Here is a 25046-nt window from a genome sequence, read left to right on the forward strand (position 1 = left end):
AGGTTTAAAAGTAATATAAGGAAGTATTACTTTACTGAGAGAGTAGTGGATGCATGGAATAGCCTTCCTGCAGAAGTGGTAGCTGCAAATACAGTGAAGGGGTTTAAGCATGCATGGGATAGGCATAAGGCCATCCTTCATATAAGATAGGGCCGGGGGCTATCCATAGTATTCAGTATATTGGGCAGACTAGATGGGCCAAATGGTTCTTATCTGCCGACACATTCTATGTTTCTATGTCTTGCATTAGGAGGAACCCAGGGCCAACCGCACCAGCATATGATCTCACAAGGGGTCTGAGGATCTCATCTCGGTACCTAATGCCAGTCAGGCTACCTCTGGCGAGCACATGGAGGGCTGTGCGGCCTTCCAATGAAATGCCACCCCGCACCATTACTGACCCAATGCCAAACTGGTCATGCTGGAGGATGTTGCAGGCAGCAGAACGTTCTCCACGGCGTCTCCAGACTCTGTCACGTCTGTCACATGTGCTCAGTGTGAACCTGCTTTCATCTGTGAAGAGCACAGGGCGCCAGTGGCGAATTTGTCAATCTTGGTGTTCTCTGGCAAATCCAAACGTCCTGCACGGTGTTGGGCTGTAAGCACAACCCCCACCTGTGGACGTCGGGCCCTCATATCACCCTCATGGAGTCTGTTTTTGACCGTTTGAGCAGACACATGCACATTTGTGGCCTGCTGGAGGTCATTTTGCAGGGCTCTGGCAGTGCTCCTCCTTGCACAAAGGCAGAGGTAGCGGTCCTGCTGCTGGGTTGTTGCCCTCCTACGGCCTCCTCCACGTCTCCTGATGTACTGGCCTGTCTCCTGGTAGCGCCTCCATGCTCTGGACACTACGCTGACAGACACAGCAAACCTTCTTGCCACAGCTCGCATTGATGTGCCATCCTGGATAAGCTGCACTACCTGAGCCACTTGTGTGGGTTGTAGACTCCGTCTCATGCTACCACTAGAGTGAAAGCACGCCAGCATTCAAAAGTGACCAAAACATCAGCCAGGAAGCATAGGAACTGAGAAGTGGTCTGTGGTCACCACCTGCAGAATCACTCCTTTATTGGGGGTGTCTTGCTAATTGCCTATAATTTCCACCTGTTGTCTATCCCATTTGCACAACAGCATGTGAAATTGATTGTCACTGTAACGGGGTTCCGAAGGTGCACTCGGTCCCCCATTACCCGCAGACCTGTTGCTTAGCTTTGGGAATGAGGATCTGTGTTTGACCTCATTCCCAGGGCGGCTTTACTAGCTGGGTGGCTCCCTGCTCCTAGTCTGCCTTGAGCGCCGAGCTGATCACTCGGTGCTCGACTGGTTGGTCTGTCTGCTGGCCACAGGTTGCCTGTTAATTTAGGTTCCACCTGTGATTTGGTCTTTCCTGGCGTACTTACCTCCTGCTGAATTCCTGACGATCCTCTGCCTGCTCCTTGTGTACTTTGCTGCTATCCTGGTATTCTGACCCCGGCCTCCTCCTGACGTTCCTCTGCTGACTCCTTTGGTACTTCACGTCTCTCCTGGTATTTATGACCCCGGCTTCTCCTGACAATTCTCTGCTTGCTCCATTTGTACTTTGTAGCTTTCCTGGTATTGACTCGGTCCGTTCACGTCCTGTTGTCTGTCTATCATCCCTGCACTTATTCCAAGTTAGGGATTGCCGTCCAGTTGTCCCCTGTCATTAGGACTCGCGAGGCAAGTAGGAAGGGCCAAGGGTAAGGCTGGAGCGCAGTGGTCACTTGCCTCCCCCCTGTGTGTGTGTGTATGCGACCGTTACAGATTAACAGGCCCAATAACCACTGTTTAATGAATCCTCTGGTGACCCTGACTGACCATGTCTCTAATCTGACGCAGAGGGTGCAGGAGTTAGGGGAAAAACTCAGTTCTTTTGAGTTAGGGCAAAGTTCTTCCACTCCTCAGGCCTCCAGTCCGCATTTTGAGCTCCAGATTAAGCTCCCAGAACCCTTTTCTGGAGACCGGAAGAAGTTTCTCTCTTTTAAGGAGAGTTGCAAACTTTACTTCCGTTTGCGCCCCGTGTCCTCTGGCCCAGAGAGTCAACGCATGGGCATTATCATTTCCCGATTACAGGGTGATCCCCAGGACTGGGCGTTCTCTTTACCTGCTGGCGCCAGTTGTTTATATTCTGTGGAGGGGTTCTTTCAGGCCCTGGGTACCCTCTATGATGAACCAGACAGGGCTCTAGTAGTCGAGACGGCTCTAAAGGCACTGGTTCAGGGCAATTTACCAGCGGAGGATTATTGCACCCAATTCAGAAGGTGGTGTGTCCCCTCAGGATGGAACGAACCAGCCCTGAAGAGTCAGTTCAGGTCAGGTCTGTTTGATAAATTAAAGGATCTTCTGGTCAGTTATCAACTTCCAGAGACCTTAGAGGAGATGATGACCCTTGTTGTCCGACGGGTTAGAGAGAGACGACAGGAACAACAGTTCTCTTCCCAGATGGTGGTCCAGCCAGAGGCCTATCCCAGAGACAAGGCTAAGGTCTCCACTGAGGAACCCATGCAGGTTGGCATGACCCGAGGGAATCATCGCCGCAGACATGGAGATCCTGACAATTGGATCAACCAGTGTCCTAAGAAGGTCCTCTCTGTCAAGTCTCCTAAGGCAAGGCAACCTAAAGACCAGGTATACCCTGAATTTTCGAAATGTAAGCTTTCGGTACCCATTACGATTTCTCTGGGAGTAGATAAATGGCCGGGTAAGGCCTTTATTGATTCTGGCTCAGCGGCTAGCTTTATTGACTCTGAGTATGCTGTAAGATTGGGTATTCCTATGTTTGCCTTACCAACTCCTATCCATGTCATGGCTATTGATGCTACTCCTCTTATTGGTGGTACGGTGAGCTCATGTACCTCGGAGATTTCTCTAACCGTGGGTGTGTGCCACTCAGAGAGATGTTCGCTTCTAGTCCTGGAGAACCTACCGGCTGAGGTGGTACTAGGGTTGCCTTGGCTCCGACTACATAACCCCACTATAGATTGGTCCAATGGGGAGTTGGTGAGATGGGGGCCTAAGTGTGACTCGTGCTTGTCCGTGGTACAGGCTGGGGTCTCAGTAAAGTCTGATACTTTACCCACTGTTGTTAAAGAATATTCTGATGTATTCTCATCACCAACCCCGGAGGTTCTACCCCCCCATAGACCTTATGATTGTACCATAGAGCTAGTAGAGGGGGCCAAGTTTCCTAAAGGACGAATTTATAATCTTTCTATGCCCGAACACAAGGCCATGTAAGATTATATTAAGGAGAGCCTTGGTAAAGGGCATATTAGACCTTCTGTCTCTCCTATGGGGGCAGGGTTTTTCTTTGTTAAGAAAAAATATGGTGGCCATGTATCGATTACCGGAGATTAAATAAAATCACTGTCCAGAATAGATACTCCCTCCCATTGATTCCGGATTTATTTAACCAGGTTCTGGGGGCAACCTGGTTTTCCAAAATTGACCTGAAAGGGGCATACAATCTAATCCGAATCAAGGAGGGAGACGAATGGAAGACGGCGTTCAATACTCCGGTAGGACACTTTGAATATCAGGTGATGCCTTTTGGACTCAGCAATGCCCCAGCTGTGTTCCAAAACTTCATGAATGACATTCTTAGGGAGTTCTTAGGTAAATTTGTTATTGTCTATCTTGACAACATTTTGATATTCTCTCCTGACTTCGAATCCCATGTGTCTCATGTTAAACAAGTATTAGAGGTGTTGAGGGAGAATCAGCTATCCGCTAAACGAGAGAAATGTGTCTTTGGTGTACAGGAGATTCTGTTTCTAGGGCATGTTCTGACTCCTCACGCCTTCAAGATGGATCCTGGTAAGGTACTAGCAATTAAGGAATGGGTAAGACCTTCATCCTTAAAAGCCTTACAACGGTTCTTAGGTTTCGGCAATTACTATCGTAAATTTATTATAAATTTTTCCGTAATTGCTAAACCGTTGACCGACCTTACTAAGAAGGGGGCGGATTTGGAGAATTGGTCTACTGAGGCCATTTCTTCATTTGAAAAATTAAAAAAAGCATTCAGTAGCGCTTCCATTCTGTTCCAGCCTGATCAGGAGAAACCTTTTATTGTGGAGGTGGATGCGTTCGAGGACGGCGCAGGAGCAGTCCTTTCACAAGGTCCTGCTAGCCTCACTAATCTGAGACCATGTGCCTTCTTCTCCAGGAAATTCTCTCCCACGGAGAGAAACTACGACATAGGGAATAGGGAGCTGCTGGCCATTAACCACTTCAGCCCCCAGTGCTTAAACACCCTGAAAGACCAGGCCACTTTTTACACTTCTGACCTACACTATTTTCACCATTTATTGCTCGGTCATGCAACTTACCACCCAAATGAATTTTACCTCCTTTTCTTCTCACTAATAGAGCTTTCATTTGGTGGTATTTCTTTGCTGCTGACATTTTTACTTTTTTTTGTTATTAATCGAAATTTAACGATTTTTTTTGCAAAAAAATGACATTTTTCACTTTCAGTTGTCAAATTTTGCAAAAAAAACTACATCCATATATAAATTTTGCTCTAAATTTATTGTTCTACATGTCTTTGATAAAAAAAAAATGTTTGGGTAAAAAAAAAATGGTTTGGGTACAAACTATGGTACAAAAATGTGAATTTCCACTTTTTGAAGCAGCTCTGACTTTCTGAGCACCTGTCATGTTTCCTGAGGTTCTACAATGCCCAGACAGTACAAACACCCCACAAATGACCCCATTTCGGAAAGTACACACCCTAAGGTATTCGCTGATGGGCATAGTGAGTTCATAGAACTTTTTATTTTTTGTCACAAGTTAGCGGAAAATGATGATTTTTTTTTATTTATTTTTTTTATTACAAAGTCTCATATTCCAACTTGTGACAAAAAATAAAAAGTTCTATGAACTCACTATGCCCATCAGCGAATACCTTGGGGTCTCTTCTTTCCAAAATGGGGTCACTTGTGGGGTAGTTATACTGCCCTGGCATTCTAGGGGCCCAAATGTGTGGTAAGGAGTTTGAAATCAAATTCTGTAAAAAATGACCTGTGAAATCCGAAAGGTGCTCTTTGGAATATGGGCCCCTTTGCCCACCTAGGCTGCAAAAAAGTGTCACACATCTGGTATCTCCGTACTCAGGAGAAGGTGGGGAATGTGTTTTGGGGTGTCATTTTACATATACCCATGCTGGGTGAGAGAAATATCTTGGTCAAATGCCAACTTTGTATAAAAAAATGGGAAAAGTTGTCCTTTGCCAAGATATTTCTCTCACCCAGCATGGGTATATGTAAAATGACACCCCAAAACACATTCCCCACCTTCTCCTGAGTACGGAGATACCAGATGTGTGACACTTTTTTGCAGCCTAGGTGGGCAAAGGGGCCCATATTCCAAAGAGCACCTTTCGGATTTCACAAGTCATTTTTTACAGAATTTGATTTCAAACTCCTTACTACACATTTGGGCCCCTAGAATGCCAGGGCAGTATAACTACCCCACAAGTGACCCCATTTTGGAAGGAAGACACCCCAAGGTATTCCGTGAGGGGCATGGCGAGTTCCTAGAATTTTTTATTTTTTGTCACAAGTTAGTGGAATATGAGACTTTGTATGAAAAAAAATAATAAAAAAAAAAATCATCATTTTCCACTAACTTGTGACAAAAAATAAAAAATTCTAGGAACTTGCCATGCCCCTCACGGAATACCTTGGGGTGTCTTCTTTCCAAAATGGGGTCACTTGTGGGGTAGTTATACTGCCCTGGCATTTTCCAGGGGCCCTAATGTGTGGTAAGTAGGTAAATGACCTGTGAAATCCGAAAGGTGCTCTTTGGAATGTGGGCCCCTTTGCCCACCTAGGCTGCAAAAAAGTGTCACACATGTGGTATCTCCGTACTCAGGAGAAGGTGGGGAATGTGTTTTGTGGTGTCATTTTACATATACCCATGCTGGGTGAGAGAAATATCTTGGCAAAAGACAACTTTTCCCATTTTTTTATACAAAGTTGGCATTTGACCAAGATATTTATCTCACCCAGCATGGGTATATGTAAAAAGACACCCCAAAACACATTCCTCAACTTCTCCTGAGTACGGAGATACCAGATGTGTGACACTTTTTTGCAGCCTAGGTGGGCAAAGGGGCCCAAATTCCTTTTAGGAGGGCATTTTTAGACATTTGGATACCAGACTTCTTCTCACGCTTTGGGGCCCCTAAAATGCCAGGGCAGTATAAATACCCCACATGTGACCCCATTTTGGAAAGAAGACACCCCAAGGTATTCAATGAGGGGCATGGCGAGTTCGTTGAAAAAAAAAAAATTTGGCACAAGTTAGCGGAAATTGATTTTTTTGATTTTGTTCTCACAAAGTCTCCCTTTCCGGTAACTTGGGACAAAAATTTCAATCTTTCATGGACTCAATATGCCCCTCAGCGAATACCTTGGGGTGTCTTCTTTCCAAAATGGTGTTATTTGTGGGGTGTTTGTACTGCCCTGGCATTTGAGGGTCTCCGCAATCATTACATGTATGCCCAGCATTAGGAGTTTCTGCTATTCTCCTTATATTGAGCATACGGGTAATGAGATTTTTTTTTCCGTTCAGCCTCTGGGCTGAAAGAAAAAAATAAACGGCACAGATTTCTTCATTCGCATCGATCAATGTGGATGAAAAAATCTCTGCCAAAAAAAGAAAAAGGAGGGGAAAGGCGTCTGCCAGGACATAGGAGCTCCGCCCAACATCCATACCCACTTCAGCTCGTATGCCCTGGCAAACCAGATTTCTCCATTCACATCAATCGATGTGGATGAATAAATCATTGCCGTGATTTTTTTTTTTATATATACAAAGTGTTTGCCAAAGTATATGAACACCGCCACCTCCTCAGCTCATATGCCTCGGCAAACGTATCTTTTACTGCAGAGGAGAAATCTCGTCTTGCAGCGCCGCATACACCGACTTGCGTGTAATCTGACAGCAGCGCAATGCTTCTGTCCGAATGCACATCAGTGCTGCAGCTAATCGATCGGTTGGTCCACCTGGAAGGTAAAAAAAACAAAACAAAAAAGAAAAAACCAGGCCGCAAAGCAATAACTTTATTAACTGTTGAACAGAACATAGAAACTTTTTTTAAACTTTTTTAACTGAACGTTTAACATTTTTACTTACCGGTATATTTTTTTTTGTTTAGTTTTTTTTACCTTTATAGAACAAACCTCTCCTTCCCCATGGGACAATGTGCAAAGCGCAAATCGCCCAAAGATGTGGCGAAGTACGTTATGCACTTTATCCCAGGTGAAAGGAGAGGTTTGCAGCAGCTGTGAGTGAATGGGCCCTAATAGCCCTGTGTGCCTGTCCTGGTGAGATGTGATCCCTATGCTAGGTGTACCTGTGTGTGGTACTTCCGGAAACACTCTCCATAGCATAGGGCAGGATGGTCAGCACAGTCAGGACAGAAATAGCGGGTGTCACGCCTTATTCCACTCCTGCTACAGGCACGACATCTTTTTCGGGGTGACGGTTGGGTTGAGGTACCAGGAACGACACTGGGGAAATGTCGCTCGTGTAGACGGCTAACTACACTGGTGGATGGGGCCACGGAACCTCCTGGGTAAAGGAGCTTCTCGATGATCTCTTCCTGGAATTTGAGGAAGGATCCTGTTCTCCCAGCCTTACTGTAGAGAACAAAACTATTGTACAGCGCCAATTGAATCAAATATACAGACACCTTCTTATACCAGCGTCTGGTTCTGCGGGAAACTAAATACGGAGACAACATCTGGTCATTGAAGTCCACCCCTCCCATGAGCGTTATAGTCGTGGACACAGAGGGGCTTTTCAATGACACGGGTTGCTCGCTCAATTTGGATTGTCGTGTCTGCGTGAATGGAGGAGAGCATGTAAACGTCACGCTTGTCTCTCCATTTCACCGCGAGCAGTTCTTCGTTACACAAGGCAGCCCTCTGCCCCCTTGCAAGACGGGTGGTTACAAGCCGTTGGGGGAAGCCCACGCGACTAGTTCGCGCGGTGCCACAGGCGCAAATCCGTTCTAGAAACAAATGCCTAAAGAGGGCCACACTTGTGTAGAAATTGTCCACATAAAGATGGTACCCCTTGCCGAATAAGGGTGACACCAAGTCCCAGACTGTCTTCCCACTGCTCCCCAGGTAGTCAGGGCAACCGACCGGCTCCAGGGTCTGATCTTTTCCCTCATAGATCCGAAATTTGTGGGTATAGCCTGTGGCCCTTTCACAGAGCTTATACAATTTGACCCCATACCGGGCACGCTTGCTTGGGATGTATTGTTTGAAGCCAAGGCGCCCGGTAAAATGTATTAGGGACTCGTCTACGCAGATGTTTTGCTCAGGGGTATACAAATCTGCAAATTTCAGGTTGAAATGGTCTATGAGGGGCCGAATTTTGTGGAGCCGGTCAAAAGCAGGGTGGCCTCTGGGACGGGAGGTGGTGTTGTCGCTAAAATGCAGAAAACGGAGGATGGTCTCAAATCGTGTCCTGGACATAGCAGCAGAGAACATGGGCATGTGATGAATTGGGTGCGTTGACCAATATGACCGCAATTCATGCTTTTTTGTCAGGCCCATGTTGAGGAGAAGGCCCAAAAAAATTTGAAGTTCGGAAACTTGGACTGGTTTCCACCGGAAAGGCTGGGCATAATAGCTTCCCGGGTTTGCGGTTATAAATTGTGTGGCATACTGGTTGGTCTCTGCCACGACTAGGTCCAAGAGCTCCGCAGTCAAGAACAGCTCAAAAAATCCCAGGGCCGAACCGATTTGAGCCGTCTCAACCCGAACTCCAGACTGGGCGGTAAAAGGGGGAACTACTGGTGCGGCTGAAGTTGGTGACTGCCAATCAGGATTTGCCAGCACCTCAGGGACTCTAGGGGCTCTACGGGCCTGTCTGTGCGGTGGCTGCGACGGGGTAACTAGTGCACGTGCCACCGTACCAGCTTCAACTGCCCTTCTGGTGCTCGCTACTTCACCATGTTGTACGGCAGTGCTGGTACTAGGTCCAGGAAGGGCTGCGCTGCTGGTGTATGCCTCACCACGTGATCCGGCAGCAACAGCCCCACTCTGCTGCTCTTGAAGCGGATCCTGCGTAACCTGTGGTCTAGCAACATGAGGGCCGGGTACGCCTGGTGCTGCCAGGGACCTCCACCTCCTCGTCCGAACTTTGGGTCAGAGAGCCACTGCTTTCCACAGGTTCATATTCTGACCCGCTAGATTCGTCAGATGAGGGTTCCCACTCCTCATCCGACTGGGTCAGAATCCTGTAGGCCTCTTCAGAAGAATACCCCCTGTTTGACATTTTGGACTACTAAATTTAGGGGTATTCCCTGAGACTACCCAAGAAAAAAAGCAAACCTGTCTTACAAAGGGGAGGCTAGCGAAGTACCGGAGGCCGCTGCGGTTGATAAAAAATATCAAAACTGATTTTTTTATCGCCGCAGTGCGTGTAAAATGAATGTGCAGTGATCAAAAAATATATATTTTTTGTCACTGCGGTGGGGCGGGCGTGGGTGAACGCACGTGTGGGCGACCGATCAGGCCTGATCGGGCAAACACTGCGTTTTGGGTGGAGGGCGAGCTAAGGTGACACTAATACTATTATAGATCTGACCGTGATCAGTTTTGATCACTTACAGATACTATAAAAGTACAAATGCTGATTAGCGATACGCTAAACAGCGAATAAAAGTGACTGCGGTGCGGTGGGGTGGGCGCTAACTGACGCTAACTACCTAACCAAGGGGCCTAAACTATCCCTAAAACCTATCAGTCAATACCAGTGAAAAAAAAAAAGTGACAGTTTACACTGATCACTTTTTTTCCTTTCACTAGTGATTGACAGGGGCGATCAAAGGGGTGATCAAAGGGTTAATTGGGGTGTAGGTGGGTGATCTGGGGCTAAGGTGTAGTGTTGGTGTACTCACAGTTCAGTCTGCTCCTGTGCTGGATCCAACCGACGAAAAGGACCAGCATAGGAGCAGACAAGCCATATAACAGATCATATTTACTAATATGATCTGTTATATGACTTTGGATTGGATTTTTTGAAAATCGCCAGCCTGCCAGCCAATGATCGTTGCTGGCAGGCTGGTGACGAAATACTTCTTTTAATTTTGCCGGCCCGCGATGCGCATGCGCGGGCCGGCTTTGAGCGAAATCTCGCGTCTCGCGAGATGACGCGTATATGCGTGACTCTGCGCAGCGCTGCCACCTCCGGAACGCAATCCTGCGTTAGGCGGTCCGGAGGTGGTTAAATGGGCATTTGAGGAGTGGAGGCATTTTCTGGAGGGGGCAAGGCATTGTGTAACTGTTGTCACTGACCATAAAAACCTTATGTTTCTCGAGTCTGCTAAGAGGTTGAATCCCCGTCAAGCCAGATGGGCTCTGTTTTTTACTCGTTTCGATTTTTCCATCACGTTCAGGCCGGGAAGTAAAAATGTGAAGGCGGACGCATTATCTCGGAGCTTCCAGGCTTTTCAAACTACTGAGGTACCATCTGAATCCATCCTACCAGCAAAAATCTTCTTAGCAGCTCTTACCCAGGATATCTCGGCTCGCATTAGGTCTGAACAACATCTGGCACCGGTATCCACCCCAACAGATAAGTTGTTTGTTCCCGTACAATTTCGTCTCCAGCTGTTGGGTGAGTGTCACGATTCTGCCTTTTGCGGACATCCGGGTGTTGAGGGCACTACGGATCTGGTTTCTAGATCTTATTGGTGGCCCACTCTAACTAGGGATGTCAAGTCCTACGTGTCAGCCTGTGAGGTTTGTGCCAGGTCCAAGACACCTAGGACTCGCCCTGCTGGTAACCTACGACCCCTACCCATTCCCAGTAGACCCTGGTCCCATATCTCGATGGACTTTATAACTGACCTACCGCCGGCGGAGGGTAAGACTGTAGTTTGGGTAGTGGTCGATAGGTTTAGCAAGATGGTCCATTTCATTCCCCTCTCCAAACTCCCGAGTGCCAAAACACTGGCGTCTATTTTTGTGAAAGAAATTGTTCGATTGCATGGTATCCCGGAAAATATTGTTTCTGACAGGGGTGTGCAGTTTGTGTCCAAATTCTGGAGGGCCTTCTGTCAAAAATGTAAAATTTCATTGTCTTTTTCCTCTGCCTACCACCCTGAGAGTAATGGGCAGACTGAACGCCTTAATCAGTCTGTCGAACAATTCTTGAGGTCGTATGTTGCTGATGACCAGCAATTATGGGTGAAATTTCTTCCATTGGCTGAATTTGCTTTGAATAACCGTGTCAATTCTTCTACTGGGGTTTCACCTTTCTTTTGTAACCATGGTTTCCATCCCTGTTTTCATTCTGGGTCATCCGCCTCCTCCTCTAACCCTGAGGCGGATAGGCTCTCCTCTGAACTGTGCACAGTTTGGGCCCGGGTTCAATCGAACATAGAAAAGGCTCAAAGTTCTCAGAAACTCAAGGCCGATGGGAGACGTTCAAGGGGGGTAAATATTCAGGTTGGGGATAAGGTATGGTTGTCCTCCAAGAATCTCTCTCTTAAGGTAGATTCTAAAAAGTTTGCTCCTCGTTTTATTGGACCATATAAGATCACGGAGGTGATTAACCCGGTATCTTTTAGGTTGGAGCTGCCCGAGTCAATCCACATTCATAATGTGTTCCATAACCCTGGGTTCAGACCTGAGCGTTCTGAAAGGAGCGCTCTGTATGCGCGATTGTACCGGCGTTTACAATCGCGCATACAGAGACAAGCAAACCCACATTGTCGCGCGTTACCGAAAGTCTATGTACGGGAACGTGCGACAAAACGCCTCAAAGAAGCTCAAGTACTTTTTTGAGCGTAGGGCGTTTTACAGCGCGTTCAAACGCGCTGTAAAACACTCAAGTGTGAACCATTCCCATAGGGAATCATTGGTTCTTGCCTGTTGTGCGTTTTACAGCACGTAGGATCGCGCTGTAAAACGCTCAGGTGTGAACCCAGGGTAAGTCTCTACTTAAAAAATATTTTGAACCGGTAGTACCATCAAAAGCCTCGCCTCCGCCGGTTCTTGTTAATGATGCTATCGAGTATGTGGTGTCTAAAATAGTGGATGTCAGGAAGGTGCGTAATTCCTTGCAGTACCTGATTCACTGGAAGGGGTATGGACCTGAAGAGAGATTTTGGGTACCTGTCAGGGAGGTTCATGCTCCTAGACTTGTTCGAAAATTTCATTTAGAACACCCTGAAAAGCCATCGCCTGAAGTCTTGGGTCCGGTGGCCCCTCGTAAAAGGGGGGTACTGTAACGGGGTTCCGAAGGTGCACTCGGTCCCCCATTACCCGCAGACCTGTTGCTTAGCTTTGGGAATGAGGATCTGTGTTTGACCTCATTCCCTGAGTGGCTCCCTGCACCTAGTCTGCCTTGAGCGCCGAGCTGATCACTCGGTGCTCGACTGGTTGGTCTGTCGGTCATGTGACGCTGGCCACATCACATGACCCTCACTCCCCACTATAAATACAGGCCGCCTGCTGGCCACAGGTTGCCTGTTAATTTAGGTTCCACCTGTGATTTGGTCTTTCCTGGCGTACTTACCTCCTGCTGAATTCCTGACGATCCTCTGCCTGCTCCTTGTGTACTTTGCTGCTATCCTGGTATTCTGACCCTGGCCTCCTCCTGACGTTCCTCTGCTGACTCCTTTGGTACTTCACGTCTCTCCTAGTATTTATGACCCCGGCTTCTCCTGACAATTCTCTGCTTGCTCCATTTGTACTTTGTAGCTTTCCTGGTATTGACTCGGTCCGTTCACGTCCTGTTGTTTGTCTGTCTGTCATCCCTGCACTTATTCCAAGTTAGGGATTGCCGTCCAGTTGTCCCCTGTCATTAGGACTCGCGAGGCAAGTAGGCAGGGTAAGGGTGGAGCGCAGTGGTCACTTCCCTCCCCCCTGTGTGTGTGTGTGTACGCGACCGTTACAGTCACTCAGTGTTGCTTCCTAAGTGGACAGTTTGATTTCACAGAAGTGTGATTGACTCACGTGTTGTGAGCTGACTTGGTGGGTATATAAAGTACGGATGTAGCAGGGTTAACACACAAACTATATATATGTATACATACTGTATAGTGTATATATACACCATGCTTGCGTGGGTTTTCTCTGGGTACTCCTGTTTCCTCCCACACTCCAAAGACATACTGAGAGTCAACTTAGTTTGTGATGCTAATGTCTGTAAAGTGTTGCGGAATATAGTAGAGCTATATAAATGCGTAAAATAAATAAATTATATGTATATACACATACATACACTGACATGCTACTTTGAAACCAGGTCATATATAAGGAACCAGATCTTTTATTTGAAATCCTTGAAAAGATTTTAAAACAATTTCACATTCCCCTCTTTTGAGATCCATACCATTAGACTCTTCCACCCATTCCCCCTACGAGTTGCTGTTTTCTATCGTTCCCCAGGCTCCTCCTCCAATTCCTGGATCACTTTGCCGCTTGGGTTCCTCACTTCCTATCTTCTGAATCACCAACTTTTATTATGGGTGATTTTAATATCCCCATTGATGATCCTATTTCCCCATCAGCCTCTCAATTTCTTTCTATAACCTCCTTTCTTGGCCTATCACAACTTAATTCCTCTGCCACGCACGAAGATGGCAATACACTTGCTGATTATTCTGTCACTACTCAGTCTCAAACTTTATTAACTCATCCTTCCCACTTTCTGACCACAATCTTCTTTCCTTTGGTATAAAGACCTCTCACTCTCCTCACAACCTTTCTACTTAGCACACTTATAGAAACCTACACATCATTAACTGTCAGCAACTCATTGACACCCTACAGTTAGCTCTTGCCTCAATCTTTTCCCTCTTCTGTCCAGATCGGGCTGCCAATCGTTACAACCATACCCTCAATACCACCTTGGATGAAGCTGCTCCAATATAAAAACAACCCTCCCAACACAGAACACATCAACCCTGGCACACATCTGAAACATGTTTTCTCCAGCGATGCTCCAGATGTGCAGAACGCTTATATCAGCAGACTTCCATCATCATAAACTTATGGTTGAAACATACAATACGGCCCTCAACTTTGCCAAACAGAAGTACTTCACCTCTCTCATATCCTCACTCTCAATTAACCCAAAACGACTCTATGACACTTTTCATTCCCTTCTAAGCCCTAAGTTCATGAAACCATCACTGACCTCTGCACTGATGACATGGCCACTTACTTCAGAGACAATATTGGTAACCTCCGGCAGGAAATAATCTCCCATTGCCCAACCAATTTCAATCCTCCTTCACACTTCCACATGCTCTCTCTCCTCTTTTAACCCTATAACAGATTAAGAATTCTCCAGGCTTCTCTCTTCTTCTCTACCCATGACCTGCAGCAGTGATCTTCTTCCCTCACACCTCATTCAGTCCCTCTCCCTGGCTGTCACTACTCACCTTACTACAATATTTAACACCTCTCTCTCTTCTGGTATCTTTCTGTCCTCTTTCAAACATTCTGTTATAACCCCACTACAAAAAAAAAAAAAAACATCACTTGACCCGACCTGTACTGTTAACTATCGACCTGTTTCTAAACTCCCCTTCATCTGTAAACTCCTGGAACGTCTCGTCTACTCTTGCTTAAAGAGGACCTTTCATCTGTTTTACTTATAGGAGCTAAATACCTGTACTTTTGGGGTGCGGGGGGCTGATGCTGCCACCCGTGTTTTTTTTTAAACATCGCTCCTATGCCCCACTGCGCCCTCCTGAAGTTTTCGCACTCAGTATGTAAAAACTGAGCATTGGAACAGGGAGGAGGAGAGGGTTTCTCAATGGGCGTCTCCTTCTCCCTGGCTGTGCCACAACCAATCACATCGGAGACTGTCTGTGACGCTCTCCGATGTGATTGGATCGCGGCACAACCAGGGAGGAGATGCCCATTGAGAAACCCTGGCGTCTCCTCCTCCCTGTTCCAATGCTCAGTAAGTATATACTGAGCGCGAAAACTTCAGTAGGGCACAGAGGCGATGTTTAACCCTTTCATGACCAAGGGTCATTGATGCCCCAGTGTCCAGGTCAAAATTTACAAATCTGACATGCGTCACTTTATGTGGTAATTGCTTTGGAACACTTTTATTTATCCAAGCCATTCTGAGATTGTTTTCTCGTGACATATTGTACTTCATGATAGTCATAAATTTGAGTCAATATATTTCACCTTTATTTATGAAAAAGTACCAAATTTATAAAAAAAAATAGAAAAATTCACAATTTTCAAAATTTCAATTTCTCTGCTTCTAAAACAGAAAGTCATACCTAATAAAATATTTACTACTTAACATTTCCCATATGTCTACTTTATGTTGGCATCGTTTTGGAAATGTAATTTTATTTTTTTAGGACGTTAGAAGGCTTAGAAGTTTAGAAGCAATTCTTCAAATTTTTAAGAAAATTTCCAAAACCCACTTTTTAAGGACCAGGTTCAGGTCTGAAGTCACTTTGTGGGGCTTACATAGTGGAAACCCCCCATAAATGACCCCATTGTAGAAACTACACCCCTCAAGTTACTCAAAACTGATTTTACAAACTTTGTTAACCCTTTAGGTGTTCCACAAGAATTCAAGGAAAATGGACATGAATTTCAAAATTTCACTTTTTTGGCAGATTTTCCATTTTATTAAATTTTTTTCTTTAACACATTGAGGGTTAACAGCCAAACAAAACTCAACATTTATTACCCTGATTCTGCGGTTTACAGAAACACCCCACATGTGGTTGTAAACTGATGTAAGGGCGCACAGCAGGGCGCAGAAGGAAAGGAACGCCGTATGGTTTTTGGAAGGCAGATTTTGCACCCATACAGTAGAAACTCCCAAAAAGTGACCCTATTTTGGAAACTAGGGTATAAGGTGCCAGTTTTATTGGTACTATTTTGGGGTACATATGATTTTTAATTGCTCTATATTAAGTTTTTTGTGAGGCAAGGTAACTGAAAAATGGCTGTTTTGGCACCGTTTTTTTTTTTTTTTTTACAAGATTCATCTGACAGGGTAGATCATGTGCTATTTTTATAGAGCAGGTTGTTACCGACACAATGATATCAAATATGTCTACTTTCTTTGTTTGTTTGTTTCAGTTTTACATAATAAAGCAATTTTGAGAAAGAAATTATGTTTTTGTGTCTCCATTTTCTGAACGCCATATGTTTTTTATTTTTCTGCCGATCGTCTTGTGCAGGGGCTCGAGTTGAGGTTTTTATTGGTACCATTTTTGGGTACATTTTTTGATCATTCATTATTACACTTTATGGGGCAAGGTGATCAAAAAATTGGCTGTTTTGGAAGTTTTTATTTATTTATTTTTACAACGTTTATCTGAGGGGTTAGGTCATGTTACAGTTTTAGGCTACTTTCACACTAGCGTTCAGGGCTCCGCTTGTGAGTTCCGTTTGAAGGGGCTCACAAGCGGCCCCGAACGGATCCGTCCAGCCCTAATGCATTCTGAATGGATGCGGATCCGCTCAGAATGCATCAGTCTGGCTCCGTTTGTCCTCCGCTCCGCTCAGCAGGAGGACACCTGAACGCAGCTTGCAGCGTTCGGGTGTCCGCCTGGCCGTGCAGAGGCAAACGGATCCGTCCAGACTTATAATGGAAGTCAATGGGGACGGATCCGTTTGAAGTTGACACAGTATGGCTCAATTTTCAAACGGATCCGTCTCCCATTGACTTTCAATGTAAAGTCAAAATGGATCCGTTTGCATTATCATGAACAAAAAAAAAAATAAAAAATTTTTTTTGTTTTTTTTTTTGTTCATGGTAATGCAAACGGATCCGTTCTGAACGGATCTAAGTGTTTGCATTATAGGTGCGGATCCGTCTGGGCACATACCAGACGGATCCGACCTAAACGCAGGTGTGAAAGTAGCCTTATAGAGCAGATCGTTACGGACGTGGCAATACCTAATATGTATACTTTTTCTTATTTATTTAAGTTTTACACAATAATAGCATTTCTGAAACCCAAAAAATTATGTTTTAGTGTCTCCATAGTCTGAGAGCCATAGATTTTTTCTTTTTTGGGCGATTGTCTTAAATAGGGTATCATTTTTTGCGGTATGGGGTAACGGTTTGATTGGTACTATTTTGGGGGTCATAAGCCTTTTTGATCGCTTACTGTTGCACTTTTGTGATGTAAGGTGACAAAAATGGCTTTTTTTACACCGTTTTTTTTTTTATGGTGTTTATCGGACGGGGTCTATTATGTGATATATTTATAGAGACGGTCGTTACGGACACGGTGATACCTAATATGTGTATTTTTTTATTTATTTTTTAATTTTTTATAGGAAAAAGCAATTTCTTTTTTTAATTTTACATTTTTATTTATTTATTTTTACTTTTATTATTTTCACATTTTTTTTTTTATCAAGTCCCTCTTGGATCTTGAAGATCCAGTGGGGCTGATGGCTGTACTATACTTTGCAATGCTCTTGCATTGCAAAGTATAATACAATCAGATGCCCTGTAGGTGGCAACAGCGGACGCTTTTGCAAAGCGTCCGGTTGCCATGGCAACCATCGGGGGCTGCAATCGCAGCGCAGCAGCGCCGATGGTGGAGAGAGGGAACCCCTCCCTCTATTAACCCCATGGATGCCGCTGCCGCGGCATCTATGGGATTACAGCAGAGTGTCAGCATAGAGCTGACACTCTCTGCTGATGGCGGCGGCTCAGGAATGGAGCCGCCACCATCACACACAGCAGGGGGACCGCACGGCATGGGGGCAGCGCTGGAAAGGGGGCAGCATTGAGGGGCCAGCATTGAGTGAGTCACGGCCAGCATTGAGGGGGCAGGAGGAATGTATGGGGCGGGGAGGGGGCGGACCGCAGGAGATAAGCAGCAGGATTCAGCGGCAGGCGGACACAAGGGGGGGCTTGAAGGGGCACACATGGGGGGCACAAATCGGGGAGGGGGGGCACGAGGACACATTACCTGATTTCAGGCTCTGATCTGCAGAGCGCAGATCAGAGCCTGAAACCGGCATTTTTTCACTGCCGCGATCCGATTGGTTAGTCTGCACAGACTAACCAATCGGATCGAATGTCGGCAAGGGGCCACTCTGATTGGTCCCTTGCCGGAATTACTGAACTGTATGCTGTCCGTGACAGCAGCAGGACAGGGGCAGAAACTTTAATCCAAGCGCTTTGCAGCGCTTGGATTAAAGAGCTGGCTTGACGTCTATATACGTGGTAGCTGCACGGGGTATGTGCAGCTATCACGTATATATACAGATTGCGGTCGGGAAGGGGTTAAAAAAAAAACTAGGTTGCAGCATCAGCGGGGGGTACCATGCAAGTACAGGTATTTAGCTCCTATAAGTAAAAACAGATGAAAGGTCCTCTTTAATAAGCTATCTTTCTGAAAACGTTCCTCTTGACCTCTTACAATCTGCCTTTTGCACTCTCCACTCTACAGAAACTGCCCTTACTAAAGTGTCTAACGATCTCCTGCCAGCAAAAAGGAATGGCAACTATTCTCTACTAATTCTTCTGGATCTTTCTGCAGCATTTGACACGGTAGACCAAACTCTTCCTCACCATGCGCCACTCAGTTGGCTTAAAGGACACTGTTCTCTCCTGGTTCTTTTCCCATCTCTCTGGCCACTCCTTTAGTGTATCATTCTACTTCTTCTCCTCTTCCTCTTGATGTTGGGGTTTCTCAGGGTTCGGTCCTAGGTTCTCTACTCTTCTCTCTCTACACAGACCCATTGGACAGACTTTCAGTAAGTATATTTGGCTTTCAGTACCATCTCTATGCTGACATGAAATATACACTTCATTCCCTGACATCACCCCTGCTTTACTCCAAAACACCAGTGATTGTCTGGCAGCTGTCTCTAACATCATGTCCTCTCTGTATCTAAAACTAATCCTCTCAAAAACTGAACTTCTTACCCCCATCTACTAATCCACCTAAACTTGATATTTAAATTTCGGTCTGCGGTACTTTTATAAATCCCGGGCAGCGCACCCACTGTCTTGGGGTCATGTTTAACTTGGATTTTTCCTTTATTCCCCATATCCAATCACTTTTGTAGTCTGAACCTCAAGAACATCTCCATAATCCGCCCTTTTCTTACGGTGGAAATGGCCAAAACTCTTGTTGCCTTGATTCATTCTCGTCTTGAGTACTGCAACTCATTTCTAATCGGTCTCCCTCTCACTAAACTCTAACTAAACACTAAATATGAGGTCAATTCCCAACTTCCCTGCCTTCAAATGTGCCTTAAAAACACATCTTTTCATGCAGGCTTATCATGCTTCCTAAACTGACTCTCCCCCAGTAACCGTCCCCCTCCCCAACTCTTCAGACCTGAACTTAATCTTTTCACAGTCCTACACCCAAAGCACTAGCACACGCAGATCGGCTTATAAAACCACTCCGTTGAGTAGAAAGTTGTCTGGACTACTTAATATAACAATCAACTACCTTTTTTGTCACTCCCACTTCCTCATAGATTGTAAGCTCTTGTGAGCAGGGCCCTCACTCCTAGTGTTTCAGTTGTAAATTAGCCAGTAACTTTTGTACATGAACCCTCTGAATTGTAAAGCGGAATATGGTGGCGCTATATAAATAAAGATTATTATTATTGTAACTAAAAATCATTAAAACACAAATACTTCAGCCTTTCAATAAACACTCCAGTCTTGTTAATAAAATATTAAAATATGCCCCTGAATTTTAATATATAATCATTTGTCTTTGCCAAATTTGTATAAAACTCAGGGGAAAAAGTATTTTCTTCTAAGGTTATGCAATGGGGCTTATAGGAAGGATGGTGATTGTGAGTCAAATCTTTCCATTATACCTTACCTCTTTGGAGGCTCCATTCTTGGTTTTGACTCACAATCACTGATGGAATTCATTGACCAAATACTAACAAGTGAAAGTGGCCTTAGTATATGGTCAGCAACTAGTTGCAGATTGTCAGGTCTTCATCAGAGACACAAGCCTGAAAAATAAAAACATGTACAGTCAGGTCCATAAATATTGGGACATTGACACAATTCTAAAATTTTTGGCTCTATACACAACCACAATTGGTCTTTTGGTGTTGCTGAGCTCACCGATGCATTTCTTTTTCTTTTAAGAATGTTCCAAACTGTTGTTTTGGCCACGGCTAATGTTGTTTCCATTTCTCTGATGGGTTTGTTTTATTTTTTCAGCCTAATGGCTTGCTTCACTGATAGTGACAGCTCTTTGGATCTCATCTTGAGAGTTGACAGCAACAGATTCCAAATGCAAATAGCACACTTGAAATGAACTCTGGACCTTTTATCTGCTCATTGTAATTGGGATATTGAGGGAATAACACACACCTGGCCATGGAACAGCTGAGATGTCCCGATTGTCCATTTACTTTTGGTCCCTTAACAAGTGGGAGGAACATATGCAAACTGTTGTAATTCCCACACCGTTCACCTGATTTGGGTTTAAATACCCTCAAATTAAAGCTGACAGTCTGCAGTTAAGCACATCTTGTTCGTTTCATTTCAAATCCATTGTGGTGGATTGTTGTGTATAGAGCCAAAAATGTTAGAACTGTGTCGATGTCCTAATATTTATGGACCTGACTGTACATTTCACTATACATGCATAGCTAGTAAAGATCCTTTGAAAGATATTTGGCTGATCTTCAAAGATCATTTCACCGATCTTTTGACTGTTCTGCCTCTCCAGTCTAAGCATTAAAAGTATGATCTCCTTAACTTACAGTTGTGATGAGATCGCGGTAACCATCAATCTTAGTTGAATTGGCTGACAGTACACTATGAGCCATCCCAGGGATTTCATAGCACCAAAAGTTAACCTCTATTGTCTAGTCCACATCAAAGGGATGTAAAGCTATTTTATAAAGGAGATGCTACATATAAAATAGCAGAATGGTCACTATGTTAAATTGTATTTTATATAAAATGAGCAAAAAGAGGTCTGAACAAAGAAGGAAAAGTAAGTGCGTGTAATCTCAGTTATAAAAATTATTGCCAGAGTGGGGAATGTTGGTGTGTTCTTGACAGTGCGATCAACATGGAAAACCTGGAGTATTGTGAAGAATCCTTTCTGTAAGTGGTGTCAGTAGTTATTTGCAGAGGTTGTCTGGGACAACACCTTTTTATTAGAGGGTCCCCTTCATTTTGTACCAAATTTTTGTCTCCTACAGCGCCACAGTGGAATTGACGTATTACACAATTACATTAAAAATCAATGGGCTGCAGCCAAGGAAACATAAGGAACTGAACAAAACCCTGAACCCTATTCTGTAGATAAAAGAGAGCGTTACATCTGTTTTTCATGTCCTTATCTTCCACAGTATCTAACAACTGGGAGTAAAGAAATGTTCACACTTGCATATTTTTATATGAAGGAAGAGACCGGCACTCCTTAGTACTGCAATTATATCAGGTTTATTCGCCACTCATAGAAGAGGTGACGTGCGTTTTCGACACATGCAAGTGCCTTTATCAAAGCAATGTGAGCTCACATTGCTTTCATAAAGGCACTTGCATGTGTCGAAACGCGCGTCACCTTCTCTTCTATGAGCGGCGAATAAACCCGATACAATTGCAGTACCAAGGAGTGCCGATCTCTTCCTTCATTTAAGCATCCGGAGTGACGTACGCTAACCTTCACGCAGTGCCACCCGACTATTCGTAACCAACTTGCATATTTTTGTCAGTATTTTGCATCAATATTTGCTATCCAAAACCAAGAGTGGATCCATCAGTTAAAAACTAGTGCAGTGGCTTAATATTGATGACCTATCCTCAGGAAAGGTCAACAATATCAGATCAGTGGGAATTCGACTCCCAGGAACCCTCGATGATCAACTGCAGTGCTTGTGCGAGTACTGTTTCCTCTTCAAAATTACCTGCACACCATCACCTTTGCAGTGGCGGTGCAGTGTAGTTACAATTGCTCGTCCTATTCACTTGAATGGGATGGAGTAGTTGTAATTACACTAAGCTACTGCTACAAAGGAGACAACACTCAGGTAGATTTTCAAGAAGAAGCAGCACTGGCAAGAGTGCCACAACCCTATGAACATCTGATCACTAGGGGCCGAGATTTAATATTAAGCCACTGCACAACCCCTTTAAGGGCCTGTCCACATGGGACTAAAACACTGTAGATTTGCCATGGCAGATAAACATAGGCAAATCCGCAGCATTTTACAGTAGTGACAAAGGGAATATGACTATGGTGGCTTCACATGCGGTCACCGGGATGAGGCAGTTCCAGGAACAGCCCGATGAAGGCCCCCGGCGGCTGTTCTCGGAACTGCCTGCTCCCGGTGACCGCATTTGATTTCAGACCGGCTCGCGGCACAGGCACAGGTAAGGGCTTACCTGTGCATCGCCGGGTGGGTGAGTCAAGATGGCAGCCCGCATGTGTTCGCGAGCGAACACTGCGAACTGGCCATCATTGCATATAATTAATAACTTTTACTATACAATCCAAACAAATAGGCAATAATAATATCAGACCATAGGCCAGCCAACAACCAACTACATCATGTGGATAAAATGCATTGATAAAGTATTGATAATATTGCTGTCCCAATATTCAGTATTGATCTTGACAAACAAACCTATGTGGTAAATAGTTGTCAGAGTGCTGAAATGTGATGAGTGCAACTCTGTATAACTTGGATTGACAGACTGATAATATCCATAAGTCTCAGCTCCCTGCACATCTCACCCACGCTCGTCTCCTCAGTACTCCACTCTCTCTGTAGCGACTTGGCACTCCGAAACTTCTCACATGTGCTTTGTAACTTTGCAGATGCTGAGTTTGAATTACTTTGTTGTGATATCACAATGCTGTTCCGCTAGGGCTCAGCAGATAGTTTTGGTGTCAAATATTCCTGGCATTCGAATAACATAGTTTACATTGATTTTATATAGGATGTGGATGATTTTTACATATTTGTTTTATCATTAGACATACTGGAATTTGATCTGTATATTTTATGAAAATACATTTTACCCCGTCGAGCAGATCTCTTGCATTATCAAATAATTTTGGGGACAATAATTTATCATTACACTACTCCAGTTTTCTGGTGTAAAAAAAAAACGGAATTAGACTTACCGGTAATTCAGTTTCCATGAGATCATCACAACGGCATACAAGGAGATTGACCCCTGACCTCTGTAGGGGCAGGAACAGAGAAATGTTAAATACCCCCCTTCCACCACCAACACCAGTAATTCCAAAATCACACAGAGTAACCCGGTGGTGAAAAAACAACAAACAATGGAGAAGGTATTACTTCATACCTTCTGGAGACCCTCCAAAAGTTACAAATTTAGAAATATATGTAGGGAGGGAATAAGGTGCCGTCGTGATGATCTCATGGAAACTGAATTACGGGTAAGTCTGATTCCGGTTTTTCCCTAGCATCATCACGACGGCATACAAGGAGATATACAAAATATATCAGTTAAGGGGGGGCTATGGCCTGGAGGGCTTTCTGTCCAAAGGACAGATCAGAGGATCTGGAAAGATCCAGGTGGTAGTGTGTTATAAATGTATGGATGCTGGACCAAGTGGCAGCTCGACATATTTCTTCCAGGGAGGCGCCAGCTCGCTCTGCCTGAGAGGAAGACATGGCCCTAGTGGAATGGGCCCTAATGTTGACTGGACATGGAAGATTTTGAATTTGGTAACACAGGCAAATGGTTTCCTTGATCCATCTCGCTATAGAAGACCGGGAGGCCTTCTGGCACTTGTACTTTCCTGCAAATAGTACTAGTAAGTTGTCAGATTAACTGAACTTTTCTGTAGCAGATATATAGTCTAGAACTGCCCGTCTAACGTCCAGAGAGTGGAAGTAAGACTCTGTTATTAGAGGGGTGTTGGCAAAAGGAAGGCAGGGTAATTTCCTGGCTCCGATGAAAGTTGGATACAACTTTAGGGAGAAAGCCTGGGTCGAGTCGGAGAATGATCCTATCATCCAGGATTGTAGGGTTCCCTAACGGATAGAGCCTGTAACTCGCCTAATCTGCGGGCTGAGTTTATTGCAATTAGGAAGGCGGTTTTTAGGGACAATAATTTTATTGGACAATCGGCAATGGGTTCAAATGGTGGTAGAGTGAGACCCGTAAGGACAGTATTTAAATCCCAGGAGGGGACACGGGAGAGGATTGTTGGACGAAGTCTGGTAGCTGCTCTAATGAACCTTCTGACCCAACGATGACTAGCTATATTTTGGTTGAAAAAACAATTTAGGGCTGAGATTTGGACCTTCAGGGTAGAGGGTCTAAGCCCCAGGTAGAGACCCTGCTGCAGTAAATCCAGGATTATTTGAATGTTGGGTCTATGCAGGTGTGGAGATTTTTTGCCACTCCAGGAGCAGAAGCGCTTCCAGATTTTAAGGTAGATTGCGGATGTTACTTTTTTTATGGAGGCAGGTGAGGGGCCATAGACTTCTCAGGTCAGGAGCATCCATTGAGTGTCGGGGCCTCGGCTTCGAGCCGGACGCCATCTACGTCACTCCGGACGTGACGTCACCACATATGCGCCACAGGCGCCGGGCGCGCAACCCTGCTGAAGCCTCGTAGGCCAGGAGGGAGCCATCGTCCTGGGAGTATTCCCATAACACCCCTGCCCAGTGTTAGTACTGGGACTGCGGGAGGGCAGGGGGACGCCATGGCAGGATGCCAGCTATTTTGTAAGGTAATAAAGAAATCATTGTAGTTCCTAGCTTCATCTCCCTGCATACAGGGAGACCTTTCTCTGCCCTGTCCTCTGTAGTGACAAGAAACACTGGTGTTGGTGGTGGGAGGGGGGTATTTAACCTTTCTCTGTTCCTGCCCCTACAGAGGTCAGGGGTCAATCTCCTTGTATGCCGTCGTGATGATGCTATGGAAAAGAAGTTGCAAACTTTGTGTTTGTGACTTTTTAAATGCCATTGTGCCTAAATCGCCACAACACTTTGACGAAAAAGACTGAAATCTACGGCAGCTTTGAGCTACCGTAGATTTCAGTTTAGTTGCACAGA

General features: G+C 45.0%; 1 non-coding gene across 1 annotated transcript; it reads right to left on the reverse strand.

The window, feature by feature from the left end:
- Nucleotides 1-17653: 17653 nt before the first annotated feature.
- LOC121006169 lies at nt 17654-17739 on the reverse strand. The gene has a single exon (XR_005780036.1). It is a non-coding gene; the product is annotated as a small nucleolar RNA SNORD71 (small nucleolar RNA).
- Between the last annotated feature and the right edge of the window lie 7307 nt (nt 17740-25046).

The sequence above is a fragment of the Bufo bufo genome, chromosome 6 (assembly GCF_905171765.1).
Source record: "Bufo bufo chromosome 6, aBufBuf1.1, whole genome shotgun sequence".
Classification (NCBI taxonomy): Eukaryota; Metazoa; Chordata; class Amphibia; order Anura; family Bufonidae; genus Bufo; species Bufo bufo.